This window comes from Octopus bimaculoides, chromosome 12, assembly GCF_001194135.2.
Source record: "Octopus bimaculoides isolate UCB-OBI-ISO-001 chromosome 12, ASM119413v2, whole genome shotgun sequence".
Taxonomy (NCBI): Eukaryota; Metazoa; Mollusca; class Cephalopoda; order Octopoda; family Octopodidae; genus Octopus; species Octopus bimaculoides.
In genome coordinates, this window is record NC_068992.1 from 68,408,778 (window position 1) to 68,422,798 (window position 14,021).

Below are 14,021 nucleotides of genomic sequence, written 5' to 3' on the forward strand. Positions count from 1 at the left end.
CAGATACCAGGAAACCCCAAAATGGCTGAAGTCCAAAAGATAGTGCTCATGGGAACTGCCCATATCCTACGTAAAATACTGTCTATGTGATCTCAAATTTTAAAGCAAACATAATTTTCTTATGGTTTCTTAAACATTCACTTGAACAAAACTGTACAAATCCAAATATATGGTACCCTAGGCATAACACCTACATGAACTTCTAACTTGTTGTCTCTTGAGGTCTCTGGGTGAGACTTGGATCCAACTTGTACAAATGCAAAACAAAAGTCAAACATAAAATAATAATAATAATAATAATATCAATATCAAAAATACCTTAGGAATGAGAACCCAGGTTCGAAATTTCCCCAAGATACCTGATGAAGGCTGGAGGGTATATCAGCCGAAACGTTGTGTTAACAACAAACAAGATGAGGATAAATATACGTCAAATGTAAATATATAAATAATGTACATAATTCCTCATTTCTTAAATATAGAACTAAATTGATAATACTTTGAAGGCGATAAAAATGTAAACATGTAAAACTAAGTTAATAAAATAATATTGCAAAATTCCAATTTCTTTTGAGGACGCTCATTTAGAAACTCACCTCTCCAAGAAAATGAAATGCAATGTTTTAAAATATTATGGAAAATATATCCAAAATGATGTATACAAATAATTAGAAAGATTCATCCATTTTTAAATATTTTACACTAAAAAAATAAAACAGAAACGGGAAACGGGCGCCCGTGGAATATAAACAAACATGTCGGACGATACAAGGTGTGGTAATTTACATTTAGCAGTCAGGTATTGTTAATGATAAGAGGTGCCTGACAATATCGTTTGTAAATTCTTGAATTTTTTCTAATCAGATTTTTTTTTTGCTGTACACATTGGTTAGGGTTAGTTTTAGGGTCAGGTGGTGTCCACTCGCTTTACCTTCGCCCATTTTATGATATACGACGGAAATAATTATAAAACAATAGAGTAAATATGTTTAAGACGTATGCAAGTTCTGTAATTTTTATTTTTGTATTCAGTTTACAGAGAAAATATATCATACGACATATAACTCAGTGGTTATTTGGCCCCCTCGTATCATTAATAATAGCTGAATGGTAAAAGCAAATTACCACCCCTTGTATCGTCCGACATGTTTGTTTATATTCGCGAGTATCCCTTTTCTTTTTGTGTTATTTTTTAGTATAAAATATTTTAAAATGCAAGAATCTTTCTAATTTTTTTGCATACATCATTTATTTTGTATATATTTTCCATTTTCATAACTTTTTTTTAGAATTGCATTTCATTTTCTTGGAGTGGTGCGTTTCTAAATAAATGCCCTTTTGAGTACCCCCTAGTAAGGGGAATATATAGTCATATATGCTTATGTAAACTACAAAATCATTCGTAGAAAAGATGCAACACTAAAATAAATTCATGGAGATTACCAGATATTTTGCAAACATTGCGGAAATAATAAAGAGTACAATTTGCAGGCATTCATTCAGCGGAATGTGATCTAGCGTCATCATTTGTTCTTTGGAATCTTTGGTAATGGTAAAAGTTGGAAGCGACGCAGAAGCCTTTACCAGATACTCAATAAATGAAGAGCAAGAACTTGATTTAGTAATGCATGTAGTGAGCTCTGAAGAGTAGTAATGTTTGTCCTGATCCAAAAGTTGATAAGACGCAACTGAAATGTCTTCACTATATACGTGTTTTTTTTTTGTTTTTGTTTTTTTTTATCGGCTATAGAAAATACAGTTTCGATCTCCAACAGAGTCCGTTCTCAGAACATAGGAGAAAACAAATCGAATACTGTGATACATTTAAACCGGCGATGCACTGTTTTCGCAGTTCCAAATCTTTCGGATAAAGATTGATTGATTGAGATTCATTTTTGGCTAGGAAATTCATACAGTAATACTTCTGCTACATGACTTATTATACTATGTATTCTGTGATGTATTTAATAAGTTCCGGAACATTACTGGTTTCCTTGTCATAAACACTAGGCGCATATTAGATCAAATCTACATCGAAAATATAGTTTGTCTACGTGAGAACGTTAGAAATACTTCTGGTTTGGAGTTATTTTTTCTGCTTCTGTATTTGTAGAATTTATCTTACGATTAGTGGAAAGATAATAAATCAAAAGAAACATTTTATTCATAGAAATGGTCAGTGTTTAGAATATATTTCAAAGATATCGTTTGCTAATATTCGTTCTATTTATTTGATGTTTTCTTCTTTGGGTTTTTTTTTTATCTTTCAGTTCTACGCAAGTTAAGGAAGAAATCATTATCGTCATTATTATGTAGGTGGGTTATCAGAATTACCGGAACGTCGGACAAAATGCCTTCCGATATTTCTTCTGGCTCTTTAGATTCTGAGCTCGAATACCGCCGGGGTTAACTTTCATTCTTTTGTGGTCAATAAAATAAGGTACCAGTCAAGTACTGGTCTAATCGACTAACTACTTTCCCAAAAGTTGCTGGACTTGAACAAATTTTGAATCCGTATTATTATCATTATCATTATTATTATTATTAGTAGTAGTAGTAGTAGTAGTAGTAACAGTATTATTTTTAAGTAACAATATTATGATTAAGGCGGCGAGCTGGCAGAATCGCTAGAACGCCGGGCAAAATGCTTAACGACTTTTCGCCCGTCTTTATGTTCTGAGTTCAAATTCGGCTGAAGTCAATTTTGCCTTTCATCCTTTTGAGATTGATAAAATATGTACCAGTCAAGTACTGGGATCCGTGTGATCGACTATACCCCTGTCTATAAATTCCAGGCCTTTTGTCTTTACCAGAAGGGGTTGTTATTATTATTGAGTGAGAGAGCAGCGCATGCCATCTGACACTAGGGTACAAATATACGATGCCCAATATACCCATCATGTCTGATAAGGGTACACCAGACACATGCATCACAACCATATGCGCGCGACATGGTGATCTCATATCAAGATAAGCAGTGCATGACCTTGCAGGTGGACACCAGTCAGAATTTTCTTGAGGTCGAGTGGACCATCCCGCTCAAAAGGTCTTGAATAGAGGTTGTTTAAGGATGATGAATGAAACGACCATGTTCCCAGAGGTGAATTATTCAAACACTCAAAATGTCTCTCAACACATGCCTATGATGCTCCCCAACTACTTCTGCTCGTGATCAGAGATGCACATACTGTCAGCCACTAAAGGATATGCTCATCTGATTAAGGTCAAGGAACTGACCAGCAAATCTGTGGTTTTGAGCAGAATATTTGTTGTAGCCCATCTTTTATACCAAGACAAAACATGTACTGGATAACACTTCCAATCAGTTAAGATGAGAACCCATCAAAGCCGCTACCTAGTATTTTTATTATTATTATTATTATTATTATTATTATTATTATTATTATTATATGAAACCTCACTGCATATTTCGAATCGTATGATGGAAAGTGTCAGTTGTCCAGAGCCAGCAGACTAAGGTGACACTCGTTTACTGGTCATGCTTCAAGAACCCTGCAAGGAATTCTTGCAGTTCCAAGCAATGCTGATTTTTGTAAGAGTTCTACCTTCACACTTGCAGCACCAATCTTTTTCAGCCATGTTGGACGCTGAGTGTTGATACTTTCAAGTACACCAATTACTTTTGGCATCACGTCTTCTCTCCGCATTGACCACAACCTTCATATTTCCCACTTTAAATCGTCATAGTTGTTTATTTTTTTCTTTTTGTCTCACATTGATCCTGTTGTCTCCGGAGTTTGCTATGTCGTTTATCATACAAGTTCTTTCTTTTTTATATTTACCACAACAATGTCCGGTTTCGATGTGTGATCGGATGATCACATTGGATCATTGCATCCCACTGGTTTTGAAATTTTCCTTTTCAGTGATTCCTTCTCATACCACATCTTTGCTCTTTGTAGGCCGTGGTTTCTATAGAGCTCCCAATGTATCATTCTAACCACATTGTCATGGCCCCTTTTGTATTCACGTTGTCCCAATTTTGGGCATTCACTAACGATGTGCCATACCGTTTCACCCCTCTCACCACACATTCCGCATTTGTCGCTATCGGTAGTGTTGCCTATTCTGCACTTCATATAGTTGGTCCTTAACGCTCGTTCGTGAGGTGCGCATACGAGTGCTTGTGTCTTTATCTTTAGGTCACACCTCCTTATCCATAAGCACTGGTCCTCGGTAAAAATGTTATATTTTTATGAGGGATTTTGTTTTAGTATTAAATAATTAAATATTTGTGTGATTGCGAAGTAACAAGCATGACGGGCAATGCAATATTTTATATATGTGTGAGTCATTGTGTGAGTATATGTGTGTATACAATATACATGTGAGTGTGTATGTGTAACAGATACCCAGTTGATACTCATATATGAAATGCTATATTTCTGGCTAAAATCTTGTTCGCAAACAAAGATACTCGAAGAACAAAGGAGATTTTTTATTTTAATCTTGAAGAAACTTCTGAAGTTTTATGTCAAAATACAATTTCTGTTTGCAATTAAGTTGACGCTCTTTTAGCAGTTTTTCAAATGCCGATGCGCATGCTTGTGAGCAGCATTGGCATTATTGCACAATTATTTCGTTACCATGGAATCCGCGTTGGAGCGGAATGTGTAGCATCTTGGGTAGATCATTTGAGTCTACCTGACATTGGGTCTACCTGTCTTTCAAGTGGGAATAAGAAGAATTCGGTTGAATGTGTTGTACTTGTAAGCCAAAGGATGCAATTTTTCACACAGTATCACGTTAATTCTCACCTGTTAAGAGTACACACGTATGCGAAATATCAGCTATTTCCACGCTAAAATCAAAATGAAGGATATCCTGTTGATCGAACAACTAAATACTCGTTGTTAAAACCGTAATGTACATATGTGTGGGTATTCAGGGATGCCGTAGCCTGAATGTTTAAGAATTTGTTTCGCAATGAGCAGTTATAGTATACGATCTTACTGCGTGTAATCGTCTGCAAGTGTCTTTTATCATTGTCTTTAGTCAATCCAAGCCTGGTGTGTTTAATTTACTTGACGGAAAATATACAGAAGCCCAATGAATAGGCTACACCTGTAATTCAAGAATACAACATTGTCACACTATTGCACTGAGTTTGTGATTTACATAAATGACATATGTGTCTGAGGAAAATTCAGCCAATTACTTGTTAATTCATTGAGCAAGTAATTCAGTTGAACGAACAACTGAATACTCATCTTGTTTGTACACTCACATATGCACACATACGCACACGGACGTATATATTCAAGCTTGTATATATATTTATATATATATATATATATATATCCAAACGCACACACACACACACACACACACACACACACACACACACACACATTGATAGAGTATTGTAGAAAATACTGAGAGGTGTTTATCAGCGTCCAGGTGCGTTTTCAGTTCTTATGTTGTGAGATTTGACGTTAAGTTCTGTATTTCGGGTTTCGCGTCTGTTAATCCGATTTAATTGGTGTTAATCTCCTCTAAACAAACCACGACAAATACAAATTCTGTTTTATATTAGATGAAGGATCAATAATTATGATATCTTATTGGAGAGGACGCAATGGTCATGAACTAATAATTATATGCATTTATATGTGTACATAATGATTTGGAAATCTATAATTGAATATGCTGTGTTGTTTCTGCTGCTATTGCGAAAATTGCTACTATTTGTCTCAGCTAATGAACTTTTCTACAACCATTTAAACGTTGAAAGATTGTATTTTAAAAACAATTCAAAAATTGTGCTCGCTTTTTATTATTTCTTTGGTTTGCCTTCAATAAACTAATAGAACCAGGGCGATATGACCTAAACTATATTCTATTGATCTGGAGTCTGTGTTTCTCTACTTCCTAGTATAGTTTTGTATAGCATCATAGGAGCAGACGCAGACATTCACACATACCAGAGTATGTTTGTATGTGTGTGTGTGTGTGTGTGTGTGTGTGTATGTATATGTATGTATTTGTATGCATATGTATATGTGTGTACGTTGTGTATGTATGTACATAGATATAGGTATGTGCGTAAGTATATGTATGTGTGTGTACTCGTTGACATGAGCGTGTTTCATCTGCGCGTGTGCACGCTTGTATGTCCTGATGCATGTGTTCTGAGGCATTATGTTTGTTAACGAAAATGATGTAAACTTTTCCTATCTGCCAATGTATCGATTTATCGATTCTTGCCATAACATTTGAACTAATGGATAATATAAAAATCGCATTTATTTTTTTCATCACATTCTTTCTTATTCGTGGAAAAAATTTAAATGTCTGCTCTTGATGCAATGCAATATCACAGAGGAAAACTCGGGGTAAATATTGAAATCTACTTTAATATCATAAATTGTTAGCTATAGAGTATCATCGAATAAACGCTAATGTCCCAGCTGGACAACAACACGATAAAGTTTCCATATTTTTCTTTTCCTTTGCATTCTTTAGGCTGCTTTGTTGCTTTGTGCTATATCAGCCAACATGAGTCAAACATGTCGACCGTCTTGGTTCTTACAAGCTATTTTACCTAATTATAAGAGGTGTGGAAAAGATTTAGCAGATTGTACATGAATCAATATTAGAATCATAGCTCTTTTAATGTACCAAGGCTATTTTCTTCAGCCTACAGGGTGGGATATAAGAGAGAATTGTTTATTTCGGGTAGAACAATCCAGCAGCACGAATGATCTTGTGGATGCGCCTCTATTTGATCCTGCTTGGTGAACTTTCTGAACATCATATATTATACTCTTCTTATAAATAAACGTTGTAATCGTGTTAATGAAATACACCAATATAGTATGGAATAAGTACTTTCGACAGCTTCAGCATTTCAAGTAAGTCTTCGGATAATTTGTCTCTTTCTATTATCTTCTATAGTATGTTGAATTACACGATAACAAAAATAATCGGTTTTGAAATAAGAGATTGATATTCGTAAATGCCGCACTTGGTGAGTTTAAGCGTTTGTTAATTTTCGATAATTCACTGAATTATTCGTTGTTCTGCTTCTTCAGTTTTATTGTGTTCACTGTTTTTTTACAACTCGCCTTCAATTTTTTCAATATGATGACATTTCACTCTAATTTCTTTTCACAGAAACCATATAGACATGTGCATCATTCGAAGAAATATTTGTGTTTCCATATAGTATGTTGATACTCATAGAAATAATTGAAACACAATATGATGACGGTCAACTGTTTCAAATATTCACTAATGGCAAACGAAAACGATAGCAACAATAGACAGATACATAGCATTACTCACGTTTTTTTTTCGAGAATAGAACTACACCGTTTGCGAGAACAACTGTTCTGCATATATATAATGATTTCATCAATTTTATATATATATTGTTTTACAAAAGTTTCATATCAAATATACTTATCTTGAAAACACATCTTCGAAATGGGAATAATTGAGATATTCTAGTGAAATATTTTATTAATGTAAAGCTACATTCATTGGATGACATAATTCACTCAGCAACAGAACAAAACAGAAAAATCAAAGAAAAACTATTCCATCGAAATATGCGCCTTCGGCCTCAATCACTGCGGAGTATAGTCTGGGCATTCTTTCGATCAATGGAAACAAATATTCGCTGGTAATATTTTGCCACTCCTCTTGTAAGAGTGTCCAGAGGGTTTCTGCACAACTTGGTTCTCGATTTTTGACTCTGCAATCCAATTCATCCCACACAATTTCGATGGGATTGCAATCGGTGGGATTGGGCTGGCCATTCCATTACAGTCAACTTTTTTCGTCCGTTTTCTCCTGTAAATAATTTTGGCATAGCTTAGAAGTATATCTAGGATCATTATCTTGCATCAGCACGAAATTATCATCGATCAGCCTTGTCCCAGATGGAATGGCATAACGCTGGATGATAGAGTGATACTCGTTTCGGTTCAATATTCCTGTTACCCGATGAATATCCCCAATGCTATTGCCTCCAAACACCCCCCAGGTCATCATACTTCGTCACCATATATGTATATATGTGTGGGCGTATGAATGTATGGCTGGGTGAATACATATGTCTGTATAAAGATATATATTTCTGTGGGTTAAAATTTTTTTTAATTTTAAAAAACTTTTTATTAATTTTTTAAATTTTTATTTTATTTTATCTGTCCCATTTTATCTGTCCTTTAAGATTTTAATAGTTTATTTTAACAGGAATTTTCTACTTCCAACCAATATTGGGACACTTACCCTCTTATCGTTGTTCTTACCTCATGGTTATTGGTATTGTGATTTCTGTTATTATATTGGAAGATTATCTTGTGATTTTACTGATATTATTGGCATTGATATTATTGATGTTGTTGATGCTGACGCTGTCACCTTCATCATAATGTTTTTGGTATAACACAATACTCTGCAAGTTTATTCTAATTCTCTAACATTATTCCCCCATAATGCTAGATTAAAAACTGAAAATTACTGTCTTAGACTCCCCCATGTCCATGAAAAGCCCGTATCAAATTTCAACACATTGGCTGGAGAATATCTGACCTACATGCAATGCTAATATAGTGACGGGTGCTGACTTATGTTTGTGAATGTCCCTCTTCCAAATTTGGCAATACAATACTCCTGCTACTATAACTATTAACGCTACTACTACTTATACTACTAGTGCTACCTCTATAAAGTATCGCTCCCGCAATTGTTCCCACCGCCTTCTAACCTGCCTTCACCCAATCTTCCCCCACCTTCCCCATACATTAGCCATTCTTCAAGTGCTCTCTTTATTATTTCAGCAATGACTCAGACGAAAGTAGCATTGATTTTCTTAGGTTGCTCAATTTACCTCAATTGATCAATAGACCAATTGATTAAACCTATTTAATAATGACTACTGGAAACAGCTGTAAGCCAAACTTGCTCTAATAAAGCAATTATATGTAATGACCGACATTTTAAACTTGTTTCTTACATATCGCTCTGTAAAAAAGATTACTTGGAGTTCTTCACTAACCTGGTGTACCAACAGAGAGCTTATGAAGTATTTTTCCCGGATTGATAATCCTTTATATATAGGAAGCATGCGTGTATGTTCCAAGTGATAACCCACGGTTTTAGATCTAGAAATCTGACGGTTTACTAAGAAGTACACCTTCAAAAGAATGCATGTGATATTTTATGAAACAACACTTTCTTCTTTTGATTTACGTAACCTACATTGGAAATCTACCTGATTATTTCTGTCTATCTTAGTTTTTATCCAATTAGTCCTCAATGCTTAATCTTGTACAGTTACTAACAAACTTTTTGTTTCCTTTTCCAGCCTTCCTTTCTGCAACCGCAACCACGTCTCACCATTACTATTTTCTGCAACTAAATCTGGAAATCCATCATGCAAGGTCTTCTCTTTCCAGTTAGATAATCTTGCTTCTTCTTTTTTTTTTCTAGTTTTTAACTACATTTGCTGGCCGTGGTTTCCACAGAGCTCCCAATGGATCATTCTTGCCACATTGTCATGTCGTCTTTTGTTATCGCATCATGCCACTCACTTATATTGTGGCTTATGCTCCCATTTCAGATTACATTCTACATAGTGGCGAGTCAGAGCTTTTATAAATATATACGTGTATGTATTTATATAACGTTATGAGAACCTGAACTTGTGTTCATACATATTAGCAAAATATTTGGCCGTATGTCCTCAATTCACTAAAACAGCTACCCTGAACATCATAGTAATTTGACCTCTAAACTGGAAGCACAACCCATACTAAAATATTATTTTTTCTCCAGCAATATAAATGAAGTTCTGTCGAAGGAAACTGAATCTAGGTAATCCTCAATAATTTTATATTCTTTTAATAGTTTCATTTAAATCCATCGAATGCAAACGTGAGTAAAATTAAGGATTATTCCAAACCTTTTATATTAACACACAACTTAAAAATAACCTTCCCTTGTATTCTCTACCTACTTTAATTAGTTGTCAAAAATACTTATCATTCAACCTATTTGCACTATTTCATGTTCAACATAGCCTTATATAATCTGTAAACAATTTCTTTCTTCAGCCAGTGCGAAACTGAGCAAACTCTCAGCTTTTGATGTAATTAATATGTATATTTATATACGTGTGTATATGCATGTGTGGGTGAATAGGTGTGTTTATATGTATATCTGTGTATAACGTGATTGGAGCATAGACATGTACACAAACAGAGTAAGAAAAAGTAGAGATAGATAATAAATGTGATATAGGTGATGGAAAGTTTCACAATATACAATTCTTCCAAAAAATCTTTCAAGTTTTGATTATGCAAGAAATCCCTGTCTGATCATCTGAAATTATGTTTCACCCATTGTACTACAAGTTGCGGTGGAAGAAATAAATGGCAAATATGTTGCAGTAAACGCTCCTTATGTGTGCACCAAAAAATGTTAAGACTTAAATATTATATATTACTGGAAAAACTATGCTAAAAATTATTTTTTGTATGCATATGTGTATCTTAAAAGAACATATCTCTTTACGGCTCTACAATATACTTGTTTCAAAATGTACTCGCGGAACATATTTTCTTGATCAGCTACAAAAATGCGTTATTCTAATTTTTCCCCTACAATGATAATCTTTAAAGGTAGTTGTGGTAAAAGCTGTAAATTTTTTCAGCGTAAATAACTATTTAATAGCAATGCAATTTTCGGTCGCAATTTGTAAATCTCGAAAGCAATTTCGCAATAATTCTTTGAAAAGCTTACACTGGCTTAATTATCATATAACCATGGTTTGTTTTATGCAAAGCTATAAACGTGAATTGTTTATTTATTTTTATTTAATTCCGATGTGTATAGAATTTGCTACAACAGATGGATGTCTATTTTCGAAGAGCTAGAAAGAAAAAATTAGAAGAAAATTATTCAAACAAGTATTACTAAGGTCAATTTTAAAGGTGTGAAATATATTTATAGGGCAGTTTCAATTTCGTCTATATACTGTACAATTACCAAAGGTCCTCGTGTGCAGAGGTTGTTAAAACGCCACTTGTAATAACTTATAATAGCAGGGCTCTACTTGAGACAACGTAACACAAATATGTGTGTGTGTGTGTGTGCACGTGTGTGAGGGCATATGGTTGTGTGTGTGTGTGTGTGTGTGTGTGTGTGTGTGTGTGTGTGTGTGTGTGTGTGTGTGTGTGTGTGAGAGAGAGAGAGAGAGAGAAAAGCATATTATTTCTATTTTATAGACTTCTCATGTATTTATAGTTAAGGAATACGAATTGTTCTTCATATATTACCAATGCATCAGCTATAAGTCTTTTTTTTATCATCCCATTGCTATTTTCTAAGGTTTTAGATACTGACTGCATTATAATGATAAGTTATTTGACTTCAACTGCTTATTCCCTGACGTAAACCGCCGAATTTTCAATAGCTGAAAGCTTCCATATCTATTACAGTGGCTGTGAATGCAAAACATCCATAACAATGTTGAATAACACTCAAACCTCATGAATCAAGAACGTTCCCTCTTACATGATATTTAAACCTACTATAAATAGTAGCCAAACTTCCATAAAACCATTAGCACAGCAGTTATTTTACTTTAACTGCAGAGAACTATTTTTTCCTCAATGGCATGACAATTTCGGTGAAATTTTTGTTTGTGTGCGCATTTTTGTATATATGTGTATATATTTTGTATATATTTTGTATATAAGGTAAGGGTGTACATGTCATAAATATTTGTGGTTTAATATTTCTTTTGGCGTTTATTCAATTGAAATTTTGTGAAGATTTTAAAGGAGTACAAGCAACTAAAAATCCATTTTTGATCAACAGAAAAACATTTCAAATTACAGTCATAATGACTGTTGATGGTGAATGATGATAGTGCCAACGCTAATGATAAAAATGATGAATACAATAAGTAGTTTAAGCCATTAAATACAAATATTCTAATTAGTTTCTATTATACATTAAACGTTTGTGAAACGCATACTCTTCTTAGTGATTTACACTTTTGCTATATTTACTGTTTTCATACTGTCTTATCTTTTCTCCTATAATTTTTCTTGTCTTCGTTACTTCGCGGTTCTTTTCGTTTCTCTAATCTTCACTTCTTTTAAATTTTTATTCTCCGCCGATCGAAATATAAATATTGGTTTACGAGATGAGAATAATACAATAACGATTCAATAGTATATGAAAGTATATATATTATTATCAGCTTATATTAAGTATTGTTACTGTAAATCTTGTTATTAGCCCCTGTATATGCCTCTTTCCGTACCATCAAAAGAAGAACATTGATGTCAGTTTTCATCTAGTTTGTTTAATTATTTACACGAATGTCATGATGTGCCATAAAATACTAAAATTAAGAAGTTCAATATTTAAAGATAGAATGATTACTAACCAAAACAGCTTGGTTTTCTTTGAACATTTTCCCTTTTTTTTTTAGCAACTTACTTTGGTATAATTTCGGTAAACTATAAAAGTTGAGAGAAAGACAATAAAACAAATCACATTATTGAAAAACAACATTATGTTGCCACTCATTGTTATATAAGAAATAAATTTGCTTCAGACAGACTGAGGCACATAATATGCAATAGTGGTGTTAAGTAATTTTGTCTATAGAATTTATCTACAATGTCAGAATGAAAAATGTGTGGATGACCAAGATCTTCTAGACTGTTGTAACTCGGGTCTGGAGTGAAAGTGAGTCTTTAAATAACCAACAAGAGAGAGGAGCATATGCGGATGCATATTGTGGTACGCAACTTACTAGATCAGACTAGTAGGAACTGTTTAGTGATAGTTGAAGAAACAGCTACAAAAGCCAGTACGTTAGTGGAATTGTACCAACCGCGATTTAGTGACTCAAAGTTTTCTTATTTATCGTTTAACCATTTTATTTTCAATTTGTTGATATCAATACCTGTTTACCTTGTCAGGTATGTGAGAATTATTTTGTTAGTTACTATAGTAACTTTTAGAGAGTCAGAAACTCTTCAGGATATGTCTTATGGAGAAGGAAATTCTGTTTACATTCACTTGTTAAATTGTAATTACAGTTTTTGTCCAACATGCTCAAAGAACTAGAAAGAGTTTCATGACGTGTATGCTCTTCATGAAACTTTGCCATCACAAACTTGCAACTGCCTACTTTATAACTGTTAAGAACCGTGGAAATGTTTTTTTTTTCCAGATGACAACCGGCTTGAACATATATTTTGTATTACAGAAATATGACCAGTTGTGAGAGAAGAAATACAAAAACAGTTCTGATGTATTCTGCTATATTTGTGGATTATTTTTTCGAAAATGTTCCCCGTTATTGTTATTATTCGTTAGAACAGAAGTTTAGAATGAAATTGTTCCTTAAGTCTGGCAAGTAATCGAAATATTTTTGGTTTCATGATTTCCTGACACATTCTTCGAAGATCTAACCTGCATCCAATAATTATCAACAAATTTTCCTGTATGATTTTGGACAATACTGTGGAACCTCCACACACAAATGCCAAATTCTCGGTGGTAATGAAGTTTGCTTCGCAACTTCTTAGTTTCCAGTTCTATCCCACTTTACAGAATATTAAACAAGTTTAGTTTATAACCACTTGAAATCTACCAAATCGTTGTGAGTAAAACTTGATAGATACAAGTTGATACTCATAGAAGGAATGGTTTGTATTCTTGTGTAGGAGATATAATCCGTTATCCTTGAATACTTTCATTGGAATACAAAAGTCCGGAATTCTGACGTAAGTGCAACACCTCCCTGGCGTCTATCATTCACAAGAGTTAATTTTTGTAAGTTCATCTTACGCAGAATTTTTAATGTTCATTATTTTAAATATTCAAGAATATTTGGAAATAAAATATATATTTTGATATGTTGTCCGATTTTTTATTGCTGCTGCTTCGTATTTAGTTGTAGTTTTATTACAAATTTACGTACATACATACGTACACACACACACACACACACACACACACACACA